Source organism: Anabrus simplex, chromosome 6, assembly GCF_040414725.1.
Source record: "Anabrus simplex isolate iqAnaSimp1 chromosome 6, ASM4041472v1, whole genome shotgun sequence".
In the NCBI taxonomy this organism is placed as follows: domain Eukaryota; kingdom Metazoa; phylum Arthropoda; class Insecta; order Orthoptera; family Tettigoniidae; genus Anabrus; species Anabrus simplex.
The window spans coordinates 224,011,454-224,038,177 of record NC_090270.1 but is presented as its reverse complement, the minus strand read 5'-3'; the positions used below and the strand labels follow the sequence as shown (position 1 = coordinate 224,038,177).

Sequence of the window (26,724 nt, the reverse complement as noted above, 5' to 3'; positions counted from 1 at the left end):
TTGCTTCAGAATGTGATTTTAGGCATACGGACTATGTAGCTTGTTCTCCGAAGCTGCTATCTTATAGTCATGGCTTCTGTGCTGGAGGTCTGTGCCTCTTCAAGGACACCAACATGTGTGCATCTGTCTTAACATGTTATTTGAAGCATTCTCTTGGTGCATCACTGGTGATATTGTTCCAGTTTTTTAATATGTCACTGGTAGTTTGTCTGATATTCAGAATTACGACTGGATTATATACAAGGATTTTTGTTGCAACATTGATGTCATGGTTGTCAAACACTCTAGATATTCACCTGGCAAAAGCTATACCAACACTGTTAATACTGTACTTGACTTCTGAAGCAATATCTGCATTCAATGATAGGGTACTACGCAGGTAAAGGAAGGTGTTTACATCGTGAATGCCCACTTCTTTAATGCTGGTACTGATCTTTCTTTGTCCTCTGCTGGAACTGGTTGGTGAAGAATCTGGGTCTTACTGGTATTAAGTGACCAATCTGATTGATATATAACTGCAGTTTCATCAGCATATTGTACTTCAATATACAATGCAGAAGATGTTCAGGTTCTTGCCTTCAGTCTCCTCATTTTGAAAAGTTTTCCATTCATCCTATAAGTTATCTGTATTCCTGGAGGAAGATCGTTTTTGACAAGCTGCATGACAGTGGCAACATACAGGGAAACCAAAGTGGAAGGAATGATGCAACCTTGCATAACACCAGTATTGATATGGAATGGCTCTCCAACAAAGTCATTATTAATAACCATTGTTGGGAAGAGTACAAGGAAAAAGTAATTGGGCTGAATTACAGTTACCTGAGAAACATTTTACACTGATACAATTAAAAATTACTTTTTTTAACCCTCCATCAGGTGCACCATGTTTTTTTTACATGGATAGGCGCGTGGGCTACCCATGGGCTACCCTTGTAGCCCACAATAGTTTTCAACGGTACTTAATTATCCTTCAAGCTCAAAATTTAGAAACATATTTTATATCGATCTTTGGACTGTTCTTGAGCATTGCTAATAAAATATCTAAAAATTTTCACCCATTGTAAATTCTTAAAAGTAAATAAACCAAAGGGATGTATTTTCAATTTTGGCGTGATTCAAATGTAATCCAAGTTTAAAGTTCTGGGTTTAATAATTTTGAATTCATATTTTCATCAGATTCATTTGTAGATACCACATTTATTAAAATTAATATTGATGGAAAATTTAGGGTTTTACAAACTACCCAACACCACACAGACAACAATAATACGGGGAATGGCTTTCACATGACGGAAGTAGTCCACTTATCATCCTAAATAATAAAACAGTATTGTTGTGGTATTTGCATTGTTGAAATAAAGAAAATAGTTTATAATTTCATATTTTTGGAGAATTTGGTTCATTTTTAACACCAAATTAAACTTTACAATAAAATTGAAACTAAAAATTAGTGCGAGTTCCTCATGCCTAATGAATCTTTTAATGCATCTCTTGTGTGCAAAATTAAGCAAAATTCACTGCCATCAACTCTGCATTCTGTATAGTCACTCATCGATGCACTTCCGTAACATCAGCGCTGAATGTTAAGTGCACACCTTTCTGCTGCTGCGCACACAACTCTTTCCTGTTGACCTGTCTTTCCCACATTCACAGAGGAAGCACCAGCCACCTTTGTTGTCTTGGATCTGAAGTGCAGGTGGCTCATCTGTAATTCTTAAAAGATCCTTAACTCGCCGTCTCAGGAGAACCAGAATCATTGGCAGTACAGCACGTCTGGCGATCGGAGGCTTCATAAATTCCCATGCTTCGGTCTCCAGAAACGTTCGTCTTGGTGTGGGCTAATAGTTATGATTTGCAGTGTGCACTCGTGAAGCATTGATGCCACTAATATGCACAAGATCAAAATACACCACCATCGGCCACCGTTTGGTGCAGTGGGCAGGGTCATACTTGCCACTCGACTGGTCTAAAATGTCCACTCCAACCTTGGTGTTATTATAGCATGTAACCATGACAGGTTTTTCTAGATCTGTTTCAATGTCAATATCTTTGTCATGGTGCGTTGATAACACTGCCTTCTTCTTTTTGGGACAGTAAGACACAAGAGTCACCCAAACAGGGATGAATACGATTAGTATTCGGCTGAAACTCTTTTGGAATCTATTGTTTGTTCTTGCTAATGGGCCCAAGGTATGTCAGCTTCTTCTCAGTGAACAACTTTTCTGTCAGAGGAATGGGAGTGAACCAGTTTTCCCTTGTCAGATTTTAATTCGTACCTTGAATGGGCTGGACCATCCTCAGAACAACGTCAGCAGTAGAGTTTGACATTTGGAACGGACTTTCATCTGGCTGTTTTCCAATATACACCTCTAAATTCACAGTGCAAATACTCTTTGCACAAACCAAAGCATAAACTTTTACTCCATATTTAGCTGGTTTGCTGGGCATGTACACTTTGAATGGACACTTTGTCCTGAATGCAACCAACTGTTCATCGATGGTATAATACTCGCTGGGTGAAAGTGAATGTTGAAAATTTTGTATGAACATCTCAAATATTTCTCTATCGGTGTAAATCGGTCCAATTCTTGGTGCAGTGCGCGATCGTGTATATTGTCAAACCTAAAGCAACACAAGAGAAAATGGAATCTTTTTTTGCTCATAGCAAAATAACATGATTCTACTCCATATCCACAGGAATTGTCCAATACTTGCTTACTATTTCTTTGGTTTACTCCCAAACAACCAGTTAGCAATAAAATTCCAATGAAGGTATGCATTTCAATCTCATCGGTAAGTCCTGTGTCTCTCTCATGCACAAATTTCTTTTTTACCTCCTCAATATAAATGTTTGTATAGGTAGTAATAGTTTTCACAATATTAGCATTGAAAAAGAGTTCAAAACATTCAAGCTCTGACTGGGCATTCCTACACTCCCCTTCGGCCCTGGAAAGTGCATAACAATATTGTGTGCTTGAGTATGAATATTGGGGGCCACGATATCCTTTCTCCACTGAAAACTATCATTTTCATTGTTAAACATATTGCCTTGCATGTGTTCCTCTTCTTCGGAAGTCATATTGTCAGAATTCTCCATCGCATTTGTTTTGCCATCTATAATTCTCTCCATGTCAGAGTTATGGATCTCCTCTGTCACGTGATCCTCTTCCGCTTCATTACTATCACCATCCACCTCCAATTTTAGTTCACAGTCCTCATCCAACCATTTCACAATATGAGACTCATCACTAAAACCAGTAGATGTCACTTGGACACAATCACTGCTGGCCATAACACAGACACGCGGGCTACGGTTGTAGCCCAACCAACTTTGGAGCGAAATTGTGAAAAGAAAACCTCAGTAAGCAGTGCCAGAGCACACTAAATCCCGAGAACAGCATGACAAAGAAATGTACTGACAGTCTCCCTCCTCTACCACCAGCAAGCCTAGGAATGGAGGCGAAAACAGAATGGCTGTAGCCCGCGTGCCTAACGGATAGTTAATTAGTAATCAGTAAAATTACAATTACTTTACAGAATGCTAGTCTTAAGGAAATCACTGAGTTGTTTGTTTTTTTTTTTTTTGCATGGGGTGGATTAATGCAAAAGTTTGCAAGGAAAATATATCACTTCATTTCATGTGTGGCTTTTTGTTTTTTAGCAAAATGATATTTCCCCATCACTTTTTATTTTAGTTAATTACTTTTAGCTTTCCAAGTAATTTTTTATTTACATATAAAATAACTGGTTTTTAAAACTTTTGTTATTAAGCCTCGACCTTTTTGCAGAAAGTACATCTTTGCATTTACTGAAAAGACGTCCTACACGGGCATGTGAAGGAAATCTTACGTTTAATAAATATGATGTGTTCGGAAGTACCGGAGAGGTAATGAATTTCCTCAACCAGCACTGATGAAGCTACTGGTTCTGCTGTAGTAGAGCTGAAAATGTTATCTTCATCATAATTGTTTTTCCCCATTTCTGCTTCTGTGCTATTTCGATTACTATAATATAACAATTACAATTTTAATTCAAGAAGTATAAAGATAACATTTTGTAAAAGGTAATGATTACAGAAAAATGTACTAAGAATATAATCATTACAAAGAATCCAAATTACTTTTACTCAGTTACTTTCCAACTCTGCTAATAACTGTTGCAGTCTTATCAATGTAGGGCAATCTCAAGATGGCAATGAATTTCAATAGAAGACCAATAGAGAGCTAAACTCTCTCACAAAGCTCATGGTTTACTGAATCTAATGCCTTGTTGAAATCAATAAAGGTAATATAGAGGTATGTTGTGTTCTCTGCATTTTTTTCTGAAGCTAACAAGCTATGAATATCATATTTGTGGTACCGGTACTTACAGATGGTCTGAAACCACACTGGGTTGGATATGGTTTGCCAAAATTTGTGCAATAAGTTTCCCCAATCAGGATGATAACAATATACCCTGATAGTTACTGCAGTCATTCTGGTCCATCTTCTTAAATATAGGAACTGCCAGACTATTTCTGAAATCTGGAGGCATTTCTTTGGTGATCCAAATTTGTACAGTTAGTTCATGTATGTGCTTTATGAGTTGTTCTCCTCCTTCTTTGAGAGCTTCTACTGGTAGATCATCAGGACCTGTGGCCTTGAGTCGCTTTGCATGATTAACACAACAATTTAACTTCATCTAATGTTGACAGAAAACAAAGTTCCTCTTTGATGGTTGCTTGCTGTATTATATTATACACCCGCTCATCAGTGACTTATTTTAGATTCAGGTGGTATTCAAAGTGCTCTTTCCAACTATTCTGATAGAGCATTGATCTTTGAGAAGTTTGATTTTATATCTAATTATTAGGGATGGGTCGATACCAGTTTTTCTCGACATTCGATACCGATACACTATATGTTCCACGGTACCCGATACTTCGGTACTCGATACCGTCTTTTCAACTTCTAGTTTCAATACAAAATAGAATGTTGGGAGAAGTGTGTAATGCCAATGAAATTAATTAGGTGCACATATTTATTGAGACAAAATTTAAAACCATCAGTGTACTTATTTTTAAACTCTACATTAGGCATTTAAGGAAAATGCGTTTTTGAAACAGTCCATTTTAATAAGTTTTTGTTCAAAAATTCTAGCATTCTCATTCGGAGTCAAGTCTACTTCTTTTTCTGTCACATATGAGTCCTGTTGTGCTAAATAGTATTTCAGAGAAATCTGTTGCAAGTGGAATACACAAACATTTAGCGGCCAATTTTTTTAGTTTTGGAAATTTTGAATTTGTTTTCCAGTGTTCCAGTGCACTAGAAAACGGTGGTGACAGATCGTCGTTGAGATGTGCAGTGATTTCTTCTTGGGAACTGTTAACTGGCAGTGAATCTGACACACGATTATTTTCTTGCATAATGTTACTGTACAGGTACCACATTCCTGTCAATTTCTTGGGCTTTGCAGTAGGTGACATCTAAAATAAATCATAGGAAATAATCTTCATGGTTTTGTTCTGTACTGAATTGCGATCACAATAATATTAATTAATATTATTTAATGGTCCACCTTTTCAATACTATATTATGCAATGATTACATTACATTTTTAAAACTTGGAACTAGTTTTGGCCTTGGCTGGCCATCATCAGCCATAATATAAAACTGTACAAATACTTCTAATGACTAAAACAAATGTATAAAACACAAATTACATTAAAAAGTATTAAAAGGATCTGAGCACAACACAAAATATGAAGTTAAAATAAGGCTCTAAAGTCCTTGAATGCGTCGCATCGTGTTAAAATATTAGTGCTTCTTGTTAAAATATCTTGAAAATGTTGATGGAGATTGTCCAAAATATCTGGCAGTTCATTTAGAACTATGACTATGACTATAGACACAACTATCCCTACATGGGTAGGTTCATATAGAACTGCCAGATATTGATCATATCTTTGTGTGCCATTTTTGACAATCTCCATCAACATTTTCAAGATATTTTAACAAGAAGCACTAACATTTTTAACATGATGCAATGCATTAAAGGACTTTAGAGCCTTATTTTAATTTCATATTTTATGCGTTGTGCCCAGGTCCTTTTATTACCTTTTAATGTCATTTATGTTTTGTACATTTGTTTTAGTCATTAGATGTATTTGTAAAGTTGTATATTATGGCTGATGATGGCCAGCCAAGGCTGAAATTAGTTCCAAGTTTAAAAAATGTAATGTAAACATTGCATAATATAGTATTGAAGAGGTGGACCATTAAAACATAAGTTTAATTATTATTGTGATCTAAAATAAAATAAAGAAAAGTTTGTGAACTGATCAATTTTTTCGAGTATGTCAGTATTACATGACTATCCCTACATAGGTATCCAAAAATCTGGAGAAAAAAATTAAAAAAATTTACCTGATTATGTTTGGATGCAGGACATTTCCCTTGGTTAAGAAGGTCCACCAGTAGGTCTTTAGCACAACTGAGAACACTGGGGCTGCGAAAAACTCATCCTTTTAAGCAGGGATCCACCAGCATTGCAATGGAACATATTTAATTTTCTTCAGTGGATTTATACCTCACATTCATTTCATCCAGCAATGACTGTCGAACAGTTGTAATTCCTGGTTTACTGTCTGACGGTTTTTCCAATTCAGAAATAACATTGTTTACATTGGGTATCACTTCGGACACTGACACTGGAGATGTAGTTACAGCGAGTGTTGTTTGATTGGAATAATAACAGTAAGTTATTTATTACATGTAAAGAGTGTTGCTTGATCGAAAATATTTAATATGCCAATCAGTATATTTACAAAATTCCTCTGCAATACCGTAAGGTTCACTGGCAAGGAGAGATCAGAGGATGCAAAAACTACGGCCCTCTTTTGCTGCTGAAGTCTTTTGGGCATATGTAGAGTTGAATTCCATCACGTAGATTCATCCTGAATCAAGTGGTGTTATGGTAAAGAAAGATGCTTCTGTGCCGGTTTGAGAATCTTAGTGGATTTTGGGGAGTGTTTAAAACTCCCAACTGGTTTCCTACATGACAAAATTAGACTTTCAGTATTTTTTGAAGTGAAAAGTCCATGCTTCAAAACAAGTTGGAATGTATGAGATAAACATGACAGGTGGGTAAAGTTTCCTCACTTCATAGCATTTACAACATTGCGACCATTATCATGAATCGTGATTGTTAATTTATCAATTAACGGGCAAGTTGGTCGTGCGGTTAGGGGCACGCGGCTGTTAGCTTGCATCTGGAAGATAGTGGATTCGAACCCCACTGTCGGCAGCCCTGAAGATGGTTTTCTGTGGTTTCCCATTTTCACACCAGGCAAATGCTGGGGCTGTACCTTAATGAAGGCCATGGCTGCTTCCTTCCCACTCCTAGGCCTTTCCTATCCCATAGTTGTCATATGACCTATCTGTGTCAGTGCGATGTAAAACAGATAGCAAAAATAGCATTTTATCAATTAAACCCCAAGTTTCTAAAGTTCTCTTTTAAAAAAATGGCTATATCTTCACCAGTGTGGCTCACTTCTTCAAATAGTATCACTTCAATGCATATATGTTTAAGATTAGAGTCCAGATCCACAAAATGAATGGTGATACTTTAATTGTCACAGGCTATTGATGTCCACATATCTGTCGTAACAGCTACGCTGTTCTCATTTTGAAGTTATTTTCTTACTCTTCTTTCCACTTCTTCATTAAGTTCTGGAATTATTTGATTAGATATTTTTTTACAAGAAGGCATGGCATATCTAGACAGAATCAGCACAACTATTTTTCGGCATATTCCAGTTGATCAAGCCAGTTTCAGGCCAAATCGCAGCTGCCGTGATCAAGTACTTTCACTAATATCCCACACTGAAGCAGGTTTCCAGAAAAAACTCAAGACCTCAGCTGCATTCATTAATCTTACAGCAGCATTTGATGCAGTCTGGAGGGAAGGATTAATCTACAAGCTTCTCTGAATTGTACCCTGTAGGACCAGGTTATAAATAATATGCTCAATGACAGAAGATTCCGAGTGTGTATGGGAAACAGTATAAGTACAGAAAGGAAGCTCAAGGATCAGTACTGTCTTCCCTACTGTTCAATTTGTATATCTATGATCTCCCAGAAACATCATCACAAAAATTCTGTTACGCTGATGATATAACACTAGCCACTCAACACTGAAACCTTAGTGTGACAGAAGTGGTGCTACAAAGAGACTTGATTTCACTTGAAACGTACTTTAAGAAATGGCGACTGAATCCTAACCCTAACAAAACAGAAGTGTCATCTTTTCATCTGAATAATCGCCAAGCTGGCATTAAACTTCACATTCGTTTTGTCATCGTAAACTTTGGCACAGCTGGTATCCAAAATATTTGGGCATTACACTGATCGCACACTATCTTACAAACAGCATCTTATAAATCTGTCCAAAAAGCTCAAAACACATAATAATATCCTTCAGAAATTGTGTAGCTCAAGTTGGGGTTCCTCAGCAAACACATTAAGATCTTCTGCTTTGGGACTAGTTTTCTCCTGTGCTGAGTACTGTGCTCCAGTTTGGCTGAATAGCCCATGCACAAGACTCATTGTACTTAACTGAATGCTAGCACGCGGTTAATATCAGGTACTATCCAGTCCACACCCCTTTATTAGCTCCCAGTTTTGTCAGGTATAATGCCGTTTGGTTTAAGAAGATCAAATGCTCTCATTCGAGGGTACAAGAAGATTGAAATGAAACCTCAACTGCCTGTTTTTGGATGATATTCCCGCTCTCAAGATAACGAGGCTCAAGTCATGCCATCCATCTTTGCGTGATGCTGTCACATTGGCTGATGGGAATTTTCACCCTTTAAGAGAATGGAGAAGTCACTGGAAATTTGCCATAGACAGTTCCCTACACAACATCTTTTCCTACCGGGCGAGTTGGCCGTGCGTGTAGAGGCGCGCGGCTGTGAGCTTGCATCCGGGAGATAGTAGGTTCGAATCCCACTATCGGCAGCCCTGAAAATGGTTTTCCGTGGTTTCCCAATTTCACACCAGGCAAATGCTGGGGCTGTACCTTAATTAAGGCCACGGCCGCTTCCTTCCAACTCCTAGGCCTTTCCTATCCCTTCGTCGCCATAAGACCTATCTGTGTCGGTGCGACGTAAAGCCCCTAGCAAAAAAAAAAAAAAAAACAAACATCTTTTCTGGTGAACATCTTCCTGGTGGACATTCTCTACCGCATAAGTTTTGGACCATTCTGAATCTGGTGAGAACAAATCATGGACGATGCAGGGATGCCCTTTATGAGTTGAAATATATTTCATCACCAGAGTGCAACTATGGTACCTCTCGGCAGACGGTCCCCCATATTGTTAGTGAATGTGTATGATGTACCTACGCAGGTAGCCCGAGTGACTTTTTGGAACCAACAGAGGAAGCCATACAGTGGATCACCCAACTGGACATTCTACTATAGCTAAACTTGCTTCCAATATGTTTCTTGTCTCAGTATATTTGTAAATATTGTGTACTTGTATATATATCTAACTTGTTGCCATATGCCAATAATAATAATAATAATAATAATAATAATAATAATAATAATAATAATAATAATAATAATAACAATAACAATAATAATAATAATAATAATAATAATAATAATAAATCTAGATTCAAGATACTTAATTAACTCCTTAAATCCTTCATCCTCAACAATGCTGAATCATTGGTTATCTTTGCATACCATTGTAGTGATTTAACTGGTAATTGCCTTCGACCAGCTATCACCTGGTTTAAATGCAGATTTCTTGTCCATAAATGATTGAAGTGTAGGTTGAGACTGTTGAGAGAATGATGGTGATGATGATGTCACTGTCGTTGATGACCGTGAAAGAAGAGTCACAGGCTCATCTACTATTACTTCTTCAGAAGTTAAATTTCCACTTCCCCAGAGTTTTTTTTATTAAGATGTTCTGAAAAAGCAATTTTGTGCATTTACGTGACATATCTTTTTTAAGGTTACTATAGTTCAGTTCTTATGAGTTTTAACTTGAGATTTGAGCACTGCCTTTTGGCGGAGACTAAGTGAATAAATAAACAGCCAATCATAGGCAGCCGATCACTCCGATAGAACGTGTTAGTGTCTAGTTCCGGTAACCTGTGTTGTCGATCTGTTGTTTACCATAACCATGTGCTATCAGCTGTGTGTTGTATTGTACTCTGTTCTTTTCGCACAGTCTTTGTCTGCGAAAGAATGGACCAAGATTTTGAGACACAATCCGAGATAAGTGAAGCTTGGGAGAGGGAAATTATCACAGACGATTATGTTGAGGACATTATTATCTCATTGCAGTCAATCAAGAGTGAAACCTCAACAGACAACGACAATGCCGATAGTGACTCAGAAATGAGTGGTGTATTCCCTTTGTAGGATTTTTTTCCTTCCTTGCGAGAAATTGAATCTATTAGCAATGCGAGCTCTTCTAAATGGTGAGTAGAAATTTTGTTTCACTTTCTTGGGTTTCATCTGTTAGAGCATTGATCTAATTGTACCTTATAGCCTTATCCTAAATTTGTTATGTGTTATTGTTAATCTTATGCGGGTTATGCGTGTTCCTACAAAGAATAATATTGATTCTGGACTTATATTCAGGTATATATATTTCTGTTCGTGTCTGTGTCATGAATCAGCTGTTTGTACTCGTAACAATTTGGCACCAATGTCTGACTTCCGGTTAACTGTGAAGTCAAAACTCATAGAAACGGAACTATAGTGTTGTGAGATTTTCCACCACACAAAAAGCTCCTTTTACAAATGCGACAAATAGCGTGATCATCACAATGGGGATCTATTTGAAAATATTTCCACACTTCACTCATATTGAACAAAATAGAACATGGCCTACAGATGGTATGATACAACGAAATGAAACACACAATCTTCTGCCATGTAGACGTAGCAATTGAAGAATAAATAATCAGTTTGGTATGTGGTGGTGGTGGTGGGGAGAGAACTAATTCTCACACCAGGCAGTCAACCTCATTAGGCTTTACCTTACATTTGGTTTCCCCAAAGAAGTTGTCTGTTTACCTGCGTTGACATTTCTAGTTATCTCCAGACAAGCAAGTGGAAAAATCCAGAAATTAAGGTAATGAGGACCAACCCCTGCCACAGGGAAATTCTTAGCAGCTGCAGCAGAGCTCCTGCAGATGATGCCCACCCTCAACAGACAGTGCTGGCATTCAAAACATGACTATTAAGAACATCGTAATCTATAATCTTCATTTCCATATTGACGAATTGCACAATTAAAAATAGGAGAGGATTTCCACCAATCAGTACTTATTTATTGCATATATTGAGCTACAGGACCGGTTTCGACCTCATATACAAGGTCATCTTCAGCTGAACCATACATACATATTTATATAATGAAGCTTTGATTAAGATTAATTGTTTGGTGGAAGGAGCTATACCAGATGAGTGGAGAGTTGCTATAGTAGCCCCTGTGTATAAAGGAAAGGGTGATAGACATAAAGCTGAAAATTACAGACCAGTAAGTTTGACATGTATTGTATGTAAGCTTTGGGAAGGCATTCTTTCTGATTATATTAGACATGTTTGTGAAATTAGTAACTGGTTCGATAGAAGGCAATTCGGTTTTAGGAAAGGTTATTCCACTGAAGCTCAACTTGTAGGATTCCAGCAAGATATAGCAGATATCCTGGATTCAGGAGGTCCAATGGACTGTATCGCGATTGACATGTCTAAAGCATTTGATAGGGTGGATCATGGGAGACTACTGGCAAAAATGAGTGCAGTTGGACTAGACAAAAGAGTGACTGAATGGGTTGCTATATTTCTAGAAAATAGATCTCAGAGAGTTAGAGTAGGTGAAGCTTTGTCTGACCCTGTAATAGTTGAGAGGGGAGTTCCTCAGGGCAGTGTTATCGGACCTTTATCTTTTCTTATATATATAAATGATATGAGTAAAGGAGTGGAATCGGAGGTAAGGCTTTTTGCGGATGATGTTATTCTCTATAGAGTGATAAATAAGTTACAAGATTGTGAGCAACTGCAACGTGACCTCGAAAATGTTGTGCGATGGACAGCAGGCAATGGTATGTTGATAAACGGGGCTAAAAGTCAGGTTGTGAGTTTCACAAATAGGAAAAGTCCTGTCAGTTTTAATTACTGCGTTGATGGGGTGGAAGTTCCATTTGGGGATCATTGTAAGTATATAGGTGTTAATATAAGGAAAGATCTTCACTGGGATAATCACATAAATGGGATTGTAAATAAAGGGTACCGATCTCTACACATGGTTATGAGGGTGTTTAGGGGTTGTAGTAAGGATGTAAAGGAGAGTGCATATAAGTCTCTGGTAAGACCCCAACTAGAGTATGGTTCCAGTGTATGGGACCCTCACCAGGATTACCTGATTCAAGAACTGGAAAAAATCCAAAGAAAAGCAGCTCAATTTGTTCTGGGTGATTTCCGACAAAAGAGTTGCGTTACAAAAATGTTGCAATGTTTGGGTTGGGAAGAATTGAGAGAAAGAAGAAGAGCTGCTCGACTAAGTGGTATGTTGTATATAGGATAATATCTTTTGTTTATTTCCACCTATTCAATACATTACAAGAAGTTGGCATTTACTTTAAAACATTATTCAGATGAGACATGTTTCGCCTCTCACTGTGAGGCATCTTCAGTCATTATCAAAAACCTTATTATTTTACCAGGCATCTGGTTAAAGATATTCAAAAAAGTGTTTGATGATTATAAGAGAGGTAAGATTTACGTTAGTTATAAACATGTTCATGAAGTAACTAAAAATCTAATATATTGATAAAAACATATGTAGTTCTTTGTTGAATAGGACTTGTTTGATTGTACTATAGTAAAAGAAGGTGGCTTGAAGCCGTAGTCATTAAAAGATGTCTAATACATAGTGGAAGGCATAGAATATCAGTTCTATGAGAATATACATTACATTCAAATGATACTAAAAACTAGTGGATTCAAAGGTAGTACATATAAAATGTTCAATGAAATAACTATAGATCTAATAAAATGATAAACACATATGTAGTTCTTTGTTAATTAGGACGTCGTAAGAATGTACGGCTTAAAGCCGTAGACATTAATAGATGTCTAAATACATAGTGGAAGGCATATGAAATCAGTTCAATGAGAATATATAATGCAAACAATTGATACGTAAAAACTGGTAGATTCATAAGAGGTACATTTAAAAATGAAGGAGTCATGTGACTATAAAAGACAGTTGATGGCTTAAAGCCGTAGTCAAAGTTTGAAATGTAGGTCAAATAACTGCTAAATATATGGTAAAAAGATATAAGTCAAAATATACAGCTTAGTATAAAAAATAAAAAATAAATATATGAAGGAAAAACATTCCAATTGCTTGACAAAAGTTACTTGACATTGGCATGCGTTTGTCCGTGATATTTATTGTTCAACATTCGTAGGTTATTTTAGATTTATTCGGCAAGATTGCGTTGACAAGAAGTTCACCAGATGTTTATAGTTGGCCTAATTTGTAAAAAGAAAGTTGCAGAGATGATGATGGGTGGAAATTCTCAACATTGGTATGGTTTTCTGACGTGAAGGTTGGAGAGCTGTTGTGTTCTTCTTCGATGACAATATATTTTATAAAACGTTGATTGTAAATAATTTATACTATTGAAGAGTATTATGGAAGTTTGATGAAGCTGTTGAATTATTGTTGATATAGAATGGTTCTGAAATGAAGAAAAAACTGTAGTTAATTTTGACGAGAATGAAAGAAAACATGGGAAGGTTTTGTTTAAGTGTTGTTAGTGAGAAAATGTTGGTGCTTACCTATGGCGTTATAGGCCCATTTAACAAGCTGTGTGAGGCGTTATTAGGATACTAATGGTCGCTAACGGTTTTTACTCCTTGTGTTGTACGTATGTCGTCTGGCTAGAGGGGGGTGGGTAGGAGGGGGCGGAGTTGTAGGCTTGTGATTCGTGAACGGGAGGGAGTTATGAATGGTAGGGGAAGCGGAGGGGCGTGTATCGTTTATTGGTTTATGAATGGCACGTGGAGGGGAATTACGTAAGATGGGAGGGGGAGGGGGTATGATGTATTTGTTGACGTAGGGGTGTTTGTTGATACTGTTTTGAAAATATTAAAAAACTTTTTGTCCTGAAGGTTTACATTATTGAATAATGTTACTATTTGGTCATATAAAGGGCTTCTATTGTCTATTGGATCATTTAAATTCTTATTAGCATTGAATTTTTGGTCCAAAAATATGTATAAATTTTCGAATTCGGTCATAAGTCTACCTTTTTTTATTGTTTTTAAAATTTGAAGGTCCTGTTCAATTGTGGTAAAGTTGTGCCCCGTTTCTTTCATGTGATTGCTCATTGCTGAGTGTTTATTATGTTTCTGAGCATTGAAATGTTCTGTGTACCTAGTTATGAAGCTTCTTCCTGTTTGTCCGATGTATGAGCTGAGGCACTCATTACATTTTAATCTATAGATACCGGAGCCTGAGTATTTATTATTTTCTGAATTTATTGTATTGTGGTTGAAGAACATTTTTTGGTTTGAATTTTGAGTTTTGAAAGCTATTTTGATCTCTTGATTTTTTAAGGTGTTGGTTACTTGGTGTATGATTGGGTTGGTGTATGTAAAGGTTGCGAACTTTGATTTTTCATTTTTTATTGGGGAGAGGTTTGTGGATAGTTTCAATTTAACTTTATTAATTAGTTTGTCTATGATAGAGGGATTATATCCATTAAAAGTGGCTATTTCTTTTATTGTATTTATTTCTTTTTTAAAATTGGTCGCTGAAAGGGGAATTTTTAGAGCTCTGTACACCATACTATAAAATGAGGACTGTTTGTGTGATTGTGGACGAAGGGAACTTTGTTTAATAGTTATAGGTGTGAATGAGGGTTTTCTGTAAATTTGGAAATCGAACTTATTGGAAGTTCTTGTTATTGTGATGTCAAGAAAATTAATTGATTTGTGGTTCTCGTCTTCTTTAGTGAATTTAATATTGTTATCCAGATTATTTAAATAAGTTAATATGTTTTCACTATTGTTGAGATTTTTGTCAATTATTACTAGAGTGTCATCAACATAGCGTAGCCAGAGATTTAATCCATTGATGTTATTTATTATTTTGCTGTTTTCGAGGTTTTCCATATAAATTTCAGCAAGTATTCCGGATAAAGGGTCTCCCATGGCCAGGCCTTCCTGTTTGTATATTTTATTGTTGAAAGTGAAAAAGTTGTTTTGTAAGACGAAGTTTAGTACTTTTAAGAATTCTTCTATTTCTATTTTGCTTAAATTGCTATGTTTGGAAATTTATATGGAAAACCTCGAAAACAGCAAAATAATAAATAACATCAATGGATTAAATCTCTGGCTACGCTATGTTGATGACACTCTAGTAATAATTGACAAAAATCTCAACAATAGTGAAAACATATTAACTTATTTAAATAATCTGGATAACAATATTAAATTCACTAAAGAAGACGAGAACCACAAATCAATTAATTTTCTTGACATCACAATAACAAGAACTTCCAATAAGTTCGATTTCCAAATTTACAGAAAACCCTCATTCACACCTATAACTATTAAACAAAGTTCCCTTCATCCACAATCACACAAACAGTCCTCATTTTATAGTATGGTGTACAGAGCTCTAAAAATTCCCCTTTCAGCGACCAATTTTAAAAAAGAAATAAATACAATAAAAGAAATAGCCACTTTTAATGGATATAATCCCTCTATCATAGACAAACTAATTAATAAAGTTAAATTGAAACTATCCACAAACCTCTCCCCAATAAAAAATGAAAAATCAAAGTTCGCAACCTTTACATACACCAACCCAATCATACACCAAGTAACCAACACCTTAAAAAATCAAGAGATCAAAATAGCTTTCAAAACTCAAAATTCAAACCAAAAAATGTTCTTCAACCACAATACAATAAATTCAGAAAATAATAAATACTCAGGCTCCGGTATCTATAGATTAAAATGTAATGAGTGCCTCAGCTCATACATCGGACAAACAGGAAGAAGCTTCATAACTAGGTACACAGAACATTTCAATGCTCAGAAACATAATAAACACTCAGCAATGAGCAATCACATGAAAGAAACGGGGCACAACTTTACCACAATTGAACAGGACCTTCAAATTTTAAAAACAATAAAAAAAGGTAGACTTATGACCGAATTCGAAAATTTATACATATTTTTGGACCAAAAATTCAATGCTAATAAGAATTTAAATGATCCAATAGACAATAGAAGCCCTTTATATGACCAAATAGTAACATTATTCAATAATGTAAACCTTCAGGACAAAAAGTTTTTTAATATTTTCAAAACAGTATCAACAAACACCCCTACGTCAACAAATACATCATACCCCCCTCCCCCTCCCATCTTACGTAATTCCCCTCCACGTGCCATTCATAAACCAATAAACGATACACGCCCCTCCGCTTCCCCTACCATTCATAACTCCCTCCCGTTCACGAATCACAAGCCTACAACTCCGTCCCCTCCTACCCACCCCCCTCTAGCCAGACGACATACGTACAACACAAGGAGTAAAAACCGTTAGCGACCATTAGTATCCTAATAACGCCTCACACAGCTTGTTAAATGGGCCTATAACGCCATAGGTAAGCACCAACATTTTCTCACTAACAACACTTAAACAAAACCTTCCCATGTTTTCTTTCATTCTCGTCAAAATTAACTACAGTTTTTTCTTCATTTCAGAACCATTCTATATCAACAATAATTCAACAGCTTCATCAAACTTCCATAATACTCTTCAATAGTATAAATTATTTACAATCAACGTTTTATAAAATATATTGTCATCGAAGAAGAACACAACAGCTCTCCAACCTTCACGTCAGAAAACCATACCAATGTTGAGAATTTCCACCCATCATCATCTCTGCAACTTTCTTTTTACAAATTAGGCCAACTATAAACATCTGGTGAACTTCTTGTCAACGCAATCTTGCCGAATAAATCTAAAATAACCTACGAATGTTGAACAATAAATATCACGGACAAACGCATGCCAACGTCAAGTAACTTTTGTCAAGCAATTGGAATGTTTTTCCTTCATATATTTATTTTTTATTTTTTATACTAAGCTGTATATTTTGACTTATATCTTTTTACCATATATTTAACAGTTATTTGACCTACATTTCAAACTTTGACTACTTCTTTAAGCCATCAACTGTCTTTTATAGTCACATGACGCCTTCATTTTTAAATGTACCTCTTATGAATCTACCAGTTTTTACGTATCAATTGTTTGTATTATATATTCTCATTGAACTGATTTCATATGCCTTCCACTATGTATTTAGACATCTATTAATGTCTACGGCTTTAAGCCGTACATTCTTACGACGTCCTAATTAACAAAGAACTACATATGTGTTTATCATTTTATTAGATCTATAGTTATTTCATTGAACATTTTATATGTACTACCTTTGAATCCACTAGTTTTTAGTATCATTTGAATGTAATGTATATTCTCATAGAACTGATATTCTATGCCTTCCACTATGTATTAGACATCTTTTAATGACTACGGCTTCAAGCCACCTTCTTTTACTATAGTACAATCAAACAAGTCCTATTCAACAAAGAACTACATATGTTTTTATCAATATATTAGATTTTTAGTTACTTCATGAACATGTTTATAACTAACGTAAATCTTACCTCTCTTATAATCATCAAACACTTTTTTGAATATCTTTAACCAGATGCCTGGTAAAATAATAAGGTTTTTGATAATGACTGAAGATGCCTCACAGTGAGAGGTGAAACATGTCTCATCTGAATAATGTTTTAAAGTAAATGCCAACTTCTTGTAATGTATTGAATAGGTGGAAATAAACAAAAGATATTATCCTATATACAGTTTATGAAACTTTCAATACGGACGAAAAATGATTTTCATCACTTGTAATAAGTGGTATGTTCCGAGCTGTCAGCGGAGAGATGGCGTAGAGTGACATTAGTAGACGAATAGGTTTGAATGGCGTTTATAAAAGTAGGAAAGATCACGATATGAAGATAAAGTTGGAATTCAAGAGGACAAACTGGGGCAAATATTCATTTATAGGAAGGGGAGTTAGGGATTGGAATAACTTACCAAGGGAGATGTTCAATAAATTTCCAATTTCTTTGAAATCATTTCGGAAAAGGCTAGGAAAGCAACAGATAGGGAATCTGCCACCTGGGCGACTGCCCTAAATGCAGATCAGTATTGATTGATTGAAGATTGTGTTGTTAAAGGAATGCTATATGATGACTGATGATGTACATTTGTATATGAGGTCGAAACCGGTCCTGTAGCTTAATATATGCAATAAATAAGTATTGATTGGTGGAAATCCTCTCCTATTTTTAATTGTATTAAGAACATACCAAAATAGATCACTTTATGATTTGATAATATAATTAAGTGACATACTTTCATCAGAAAGCTCTAACTGTAAGTTGATTTGTCAAATATTTCTTTTAGGAGGAGTTTCATTTTTCCCACAATGCAACGACGGTAATTTCCCTACTGTTAGAAAATCATAAAGGAGCACTTCCTAGAAAATTCAACTCAACATGTAATTAGTCAGGTTCTTGCTTGACTTGCAGTGAGGTAATTAGATGCTTGGGTTTGCACTGAATAAATAGGAACTGAAGGAAGGTTCTTCCTGACCATATCTCCGTCTTCATCTCTTCTGTTTACGTGGCCATTGAGACCACTTTAAAATACTCTACTTGCGGCAATAATATTTTTGATTCTAAAATAAAATTTGCTGAATTACCACCATTGGTTGTGGCATCATACACAACCATTAACCTGGCTCAAGGGAGATAGGATCACCTCCCCTATCCTTCGGGTAATTCTTGTCTGGCGTATCCACGTTGCGGGGGTGGATATCCTCCACATCAGTAGGCCAGTGTGAAGGAGAGCTAAGTTCAGGCAGGGACCCAGTCTTACGGGCTATAACGTGGAACCCATGCCCAGGGTTCATAGGCTAAGGGAGTAAACTCCGAAAGAAAATCCTCAGATGCATTAGGCTTAGCAGGTCAGCAGATGAGTAAATTTGTACTTGCTTTCAACTATAATACAAACCTCGGATGGAAGTTTAAAAATGGAAATGGAATTGGCAAGTCTCGGACTACAGTTACACAGTATGATGGTAATGCTGATGTTCGTGCAAGTGTTAGATCAGAGAATAAAACCCAATTTGAAACAATAAATATTTTAACAATGAATGGGAAGGAAAATGAATAGATTAATGTAATGGAGAAATGAAAACTTGACATCCTGGGATTAAGTGAAGTAAAATGGAAAGGGAAAGGAATGAAGAAACTGAGAAAGGGGTACACCTTGTACTGGATGGGTAACAGTGAAGAGAAAAGAAATGGAGTGGGATTTGTAGTGAATCAGAATGTTGAACCAATAGCTGAAGTTGAGTATGTAAATGAAAGAATTATAATAATGCACATACATGTAAACAAGGAACTACTGAAGATAGTACAGGTGTATGCTCCACAGACAGGATGTAGCGTGGAAGGAAAGGAAGAGTTCTTCAATGAACTGGAAACACATATTGTTGGAGATAGAATCATGATAATGGGAGGTCTGAATGCCCATGTGGGAACTGATAGAATGGAATATAAGAATGTTCTGGGGCCACATGGATGTGACGATAGAAATGAAGATGGAGAGAAACTGTTGGACTTTTGTATCAGAGATAACCTGATAATAAAGAACACATGGTTTATGAAGAGGCATAGCCATAAGATCAGTCAATATAGTTGGGATGGACAGTATGGAACACTCATCGACTTTCTGATAACAGACAGAATGGGGAAGATAAGCATGAATATGAAAATAATCCCCAGTGAAAGTAGGGAAGGTATCGTAGATTATTAATTGTGGAATTAAAACAAGTAAAAATCCCTAAAATTGTACTGAAGAAGAAACCAAAGATCAGGATTTGGGAATTGGAAGAGGGGGATAAAGGAATGGCATTCCAAGATTGGATAAAATGGAAGTTACTAACATGGAAATTCAAAGTGGAGAGGAAGGGTGGGACAATTTAAGACAAACATTTGTGGAAGCAGCAATTGAGGTATGTGGGAAAACAAAAGCAAAGGTTAACGGAAAGAAGACACGGTGGTGGACAGACAAAATAAAAAAAGAAATAAAAGAATAGAACAAGGGAAAGAAGGAAATGGATAAAGAAAAGCAAAAAGTGTATCAGAGGGATGAGAATAGGATAGAATTACATGTGGAATACAAAAGATTGAAACTACAAGTAAAGAGGAGTATCAAGGAAGAAAAGGAGAAAAGTTGGGGAGAGTTTACCAATAAACTTGGAGTAAGATAGTCAAGGAAATCAGAAACTATTATACAGAATAATAAAATCGAAAAGAATAACATACATACATACATACATACATACATACATACATACATACATACATACATACATACATACATACATACATACATACATACATTATCATTATAGACTGTTATGCCTTTCAGCGTTCAGTCTGCAAGCCTCTGTGAATTTACTAAACGTCGTCACAATCCTCGATTTGCAACTAGTGTTGTGGCCTCATTTAGTTCTATACCTCTTATCTTTAAATCGTTAGAAACCGAGTCTAACCATCGTCATCTTGGTCTACCTCTACTTCTCTTACCCTCCATAGCAGAGTCCATTTTTCTCCTAGGTAACCTATCCTCCTCCATTCGCCTCACATGACCCCACCACCGAAGCTGGTTTATGCGTACAGCTTCATCCATCGAGTTCATTCCTAAATTAGCCTTTATTTCTTCATTCCGAGTGCCCTCCTGCCATTGTTCCCACCTGTTTGTACCAGCAATCATTCTTGCTACTTTCATGTCTGTTACTTCTAACTTATGAATAAGATATCCTGAGTCCACCCAGCTTTCGCTCCTGTAAAGCAAAGTTGGTCTGAAAACAGACCGATGTAAAGATAGTTTCGTCTGGGAGGTGACTTCCTTCTTACAGAATACAGTCGATCGTAGCTGCGAGCTCACTGCATTAGCTTTACGGCACCTTGATTCAATCTCACTTACTATATTACCATCCTGGGAGAACACACAACCTAAATACTTGAAATTATTGACCTGTTCTAGCTTTGTATCACCAATCCGACATTCAATTCTGTTGAATTTCTTACCTACTGACATCAATTTAGTCTTCGAGAGGCTAATTTTCATACCATACTCATTGCACCTATTTTCAAGTTCCACGATATTAGACTGTAGGCTTTCAGCACAATCTGCCATTAAGACCAAGTCGTCAGCATAGGCCAGACTGCTTACTACATTTCCACCTAATTGAATCCCTCCCTGCCATTTTATACCTTTCAGCAGATGATGCATGTAAACTACAAACAGCAAAGGCGAAAGATTACAGCCTTGTCTAACCCCTGTAAGTACCCTGAACCAAGAACTCATTCTGCCATCAATTCTCACTGAAGCCCAATTGTCAACATAAATGCCTTTGATTGCTTTTAATAATCTGCCTTTAATTCCATAGTCCCCCAGTATGGCGAACATCTTTTCCCTCGGTACCCTGTCATATGCTTTCTCTAGATCTACGAAACATAAACACAACTGCCTATTCCTCTCGTAGCATTTTTCAGTTACCTGGCGCATACTGAAAATCTGATCCTGACAGCCTCTCTGTGGTCTGAAACCACACTGGTTTTCATCCAACTTCCTTTCAACGACTGATCGCACCCTCCCTTCCAAGATGCCAGTGAATACTTTGCCTGGTATACTAATCAGTGAGATACCTCGATAGTTGTTGCAATCCTTCCTGTTCCCTTGCTTATCGATAGGGGCAATTACTGCTTTTGCCCAATCTGAAGGTACCTTACTAACACTCCACGCTAACTTTACTACTCTATGAAGCCATTTCATCCCTGCCTTCCCACTATACTTCACCATTTCAGGTCTAATTTCATCTATTCCTGCTGCTTTATGACAATGGAGTTTATTTACCATCCTTTCCACTTCCTCAAGCATAATTTCACCAACATCATTTTCCTCCTCCCCTTGAGCTTCGCTGTTCACAACACCACCAGGTTGATTTCCTTTTACATTGAGAAGATGTTCAAAATATTCCCTCCACCTCTCCAGTGATTCCCTGGGATCTATTATGAGTTCACCTGAATTACTCAAAACACTGTTCATTTCCTTTTTCCCTCCCTTCCTAAGATTCTTTATTACTGTCCAGAAAGGTTTCCCCGCTGCTTGACCTAGCCTTTCCAGGTTGTTACCAAAATCTTCCCATGACTTCTTTTTGGATTCAACAATTATTTGTTTCGCTCTGTTTCTTTCATCTACATACAACTCCCTATCTGCCTCGGCCCTTGATTGGAGCCATTTCTTATAAGCCTTCTTTTTACGTTTACAAGCTGCTCTCACTTCATCATTCCACCAAGATGTTCGCCTTTTCCCGTCTTTACACACAGTTGTTCCAAGGCATTCCCTGGCTGTTTCTACTACAGCATCCCTATATGCCACCCATTCACTTTCTATATCCTGAACCTGCTTAATGTCTACTGTTCGAAACTTCTCACTAATCATATCCATGTACTTCCGTCTAATTTCCTCGTCCTGGAGATTTTCTACCCTTATTCGTTTGCAGACAGATTTCACTTTCTCTACCTTAGGCCTAGAGATACTTAGTTCACTACAGATCAAATAGTGGTCTGTATCATCGAAAAATCCCCGGAAAACTCGTACATTCCTAACAGATTTCCTGAATTCGAAGTCTGTTAAGATATAGTCTATTATGGATCTGGTACCCCTAGCCTCCCATGTGTAGCGGTGAATAGCCTTATGCTTGAAGAATGTATTTGTAACAGCTAAACCCATACTAGCACAGAAGTCCAGCAAATGCTTCCCATTCCCATTAGCTTCCATATCTTCCCCACATTTACCAATCACCCTTTCGTATCCTTCAGTTCTATTCCCAACTCTCGCATTGAAATCGCCCATTAGCACTATTCTATCCTTGCTGTTTACCCTGACTACGATGTCACTCAATGCTTCATAAAACTTGTCAAATTCATCCTCATCTGCACCCTCACATGGTGAATACACGGACACAATTCTAGTCCTAATTCCTCCAACTGACAAATCTACCCACATCATTCGCTCATTTACGTGCCTAACAGAAACTATGTTCCGTGCAATGGTACTCCTGATAAAGAGCCCTACCCCAGACTCTGCCCTTCCCTTTCTAACACCCGTCAAGTACACTTTATAATCTCCTATCTCTTCCTCGTTATCTCCCCTTACCCGAATATCACTTACTCCTAGCACATCCAGATGCATCCTCTTTGCTGACTCAGCCAGTTCTACTTTCTTTCTTCTATAAGCCCCATTAATATTGATAGCTCCCCATCGAATTCCATTTCGTTCGCCAAGTTGTTTCCAAGGAGTCCCTCGCCTGTCAAATGGGAGTGGGACTCCGTTACTCGGATAGGTCCGAGGCTTGCTTAATCAAGGAAAAATGAAGGCATTAGAGAGAGAAGATGGATCCATAGTACATGATGAAAAGGGTCCTCAGAGGGTGTTGGCAAAGTATTTTGGAAAACTTTATAATGAGGATGACTGTTCAGAAGAAGAAGGAGGTAAGAAAATGGAAATAATAGATGAAGAAAAAGAAGAGAACCTGATAACATGGTTGGAACTTGAAACGGCAGTGAAAGCAATGACCAAAGGTAAAGCAAGTGGAAAAGATGAATTCAATACTAATATGATTAAGGCAGCAGGAAGCATTGGACTACAGTGACTATACCGAGCCCTCAGTGCCGTATGAAAGGATGAAAGGATACCTGGGGATTGGCAGCAAGGAAGCATTGTACCGTTGTTCAAAAAAGGAAATAAGAAGAATTGTGAAAATTATAGAGGTATAAACCTATTATCATATGGGCTAAAAATAATGTAGAAAATCGTAGACAAAATACTGAGGGATATAACAGAAACACAGTTAGAGGAAGAACAATATGGCTTTAGACCGAATAGATCAACAATACATTTGATATTTACAGTGCAAACGATAATGGAAAAACATCTGGAAAGGAACAAGGAAATCATCTTCGTATTTTTGGATTTGGAAAAGCTTATGATACAGTTAAGAGAAAACATGTATGGGAATGCCAAGTGAAAAGGAATATACCAAAATCATTAATTAACAAGATAAAAATGTTGTATCATGAGAGTTAAAGCAGTGTGCAAGTGGGGAGTGGTGACTCTGAAACATTTAATACAAAAATAGGTCTCAAGCAAGGAAGTGCACTGTCACCATTATTGTTTATTATACTGATGGATGGAATCATAAAACGTGTAAAACAGAGTATCAGTAGTGATGAAGTGAATGCTTTGGTATTTGCAGATGATAAGGTGATTTGGGGAGAAAGAGAAAAGGACACAAAGGTGACTGGACATTTGGAATGAAAATCTGAAGGAGTGTGGAATGGTAATTAGTAAATAAAAAACTGTAGTCATGCACTGTGGAAAAGAGAAAAAGAGATGCCAAGTGAATATAAATGAAGAACGGTTAAAGAATGTAGAACAGTTTACATATCTGTGTAGCATTATAAATGGAAGTAATGAAATCAACCCTGAAATTAATAACAGACTATGTAAAGGTACAACATTTTATCATCAAGTCAGAAAGCTTTTATGGGATGACAAAGTACCCAAGAGAACGAAATTAACATTATATAAACTGTATTTCATACCAGTTGTGACATACAGACTAGAAACACTGGTAACTAATAAGAGACAAGATAGTAAGATCCAAGAGCAGTAAAAATGAAATTTTTAAGAACATCGGTTAAAAAGACAAGAAGAGATAGAATTCAAAATATAAAAATCAGAGAAAAGCTAAATATAGAACCGTTAGTACAGAACATACATAAAAGCAAGATTGAGATGGTTCGAACATGTAAAAAGAATGGGAAGGGAACGGGTAGCAAGAAGGGAATTGGAAAGAGAAGACGATGATGATGACCACCAAAGTATCGAAAAAGCATCCAGTGAATTTTCTGAAGTATCGTTCGATGTCTATACCATGCAAGTATCATGAGTATCGAGGTATCAAAGGTATCGAGGACCCATCTCTACTAATAATATAATAAAACCTATACAATAATTGCATCTCTCCCCAACAAAAGACATCAGGCAGGATTCCGTAGTTGCCAAAATTCTGAAAATGGTTGGTCTCAATTTTGTTGCCAAAATGGAAGAACTCTTTCATGATGTATGAGAATTGGAAACTGTTCCTGAGGAGCGACAACCGTGTCATACATCCTCTCTATAAAAAAAGGCAATAAAGCAGACCGAGGCATATCTCTTCTTTCAGTAGCCTATGAAGTCCTGTCAAAAGCACTTCATAGTTGCATTGATCCACAGAATGGTGAATATCAAGCTGGCTGCCTTAAGAGCTGCTTCTATAGTGAACAGATCTTTTCACTAAAGAGTAACTTCAAAATCAGATCTCCTTATGCCAAACCACTTGTATTGACTTTAGAAAAGCCAATTCAGTCTTATACTCAAGGAAATGGGCATGGACAACAACACTCATTCGATCATCAAACTAACTCTAAATGGGAAATTTTTACTTAGTCATGTGAATATTTGTGTTGGTACGTATAATCAGTGTGATAAAAATTGAATAATAATTAATATGGTGATTGAAAATACATTCCCAATATTGGTCCTCCAGCCTGAATATGGAATTCAATAGCAAACTCCATGAACCAGGCAAGTTTTGGTATTTACAAGGTATCAAAGGATATACTGAAATATTATTACTCACTGTGCGGCTGCAATGCACTGCCTTGGATACTTCGTTGATGGCATCTACTATAGCATTTACAACCTAACCTGTACATAAAAACAGATTGCACATCATTATAATGACAAGTAGCATCATCTAGCATGACATGAAAACTAATATCGATGGCTATGATGTGCCACATAACTTAGAAAGCGCAAGTTAGATGGAATTGGAACATAAAGATGATACCAGTTGTTCATAAATATTAATCACTATAAATGCAACATGGATCCCAATTAAAAGCAAGCTCTAATCAAGAATAGATCCATTTTTAAAGCTGGTTTAAATGAATTCAGAGCTTTGTGAGCTCTGAACTTGATACTGCAGATAAAACTTTAATCACTGGGTGAGTTCGCCATGTGGTTAGGGCTGTGAGCTTGCATCCAGGAGATAGTGGGTTCGAACCCCACTGTAGGCAGCACTGGAGATGGTTTTCTGTGGTTTCCCATTTTCACACCAGGTAAATGCTTGGGCTATACCTTAATTAAGGGTATGGCTGCTTCTTTTACATTCCTAGGCCTTTCCTATCCCACCGTCACCATAAGACCTATCTGTGTCGGTGCGACATAAAGCAAATTGTAATAAATAATTAAAATAATAAACTTTCATCAGAGTAAAAAGTTAATAAGCTACTTTCTGTTAAGGAAGATTTCAAACATGTTCAAACTGAACTTAAGCTAAATAATGATGAAAATATTGAATCACATATTGATTGACACCAGGAATTTGAGAATATTTGTGATCTTCTGGAAGCTAAGCTTAGAAAGGT

The 26,724-nt window shown here is 36.7% G+C and overlaps 2 protein-coding genes across 5 annotated transcripts in view; one reads left to right on the top strand and one right to left on the bottom strand.

Moving 5' to 3' along the window:
- The window catches only part of LOC136876353 (triple QxxK/R motif-containing protein), a 97,537-nt gene that overhangs the window by 22,239 nt on the left and 48,574 nt on the right, over nucleotides 1-26,724 (top strand). The window lies entirely within an intron of this gene.
- The window catches only part of Acsf3 (Acyl-CoA synthetase family member 3), a 197,381-nt gene that overhangs the window by 164,001 nt on the left and 6,656 nt on the right, over nucleotides 1-26,724 (bottom strand). The window contains exon 2 of one of the 2 annotated variants that reach the window (XM_067150220.2): nucleotides 25,935-26,002. The exons of the other annotated variant lie outside the window; for it this stretch is intronic. The gene's annotated coding sequence lies outside the window, so the exon portion shown is untranslated. The remainder of the gene's footprint in view (nucleotides 1-25,934; nucleotides 26,003-26,724) is intronic. 2 annotated transcript variants of the gene reach the window in all.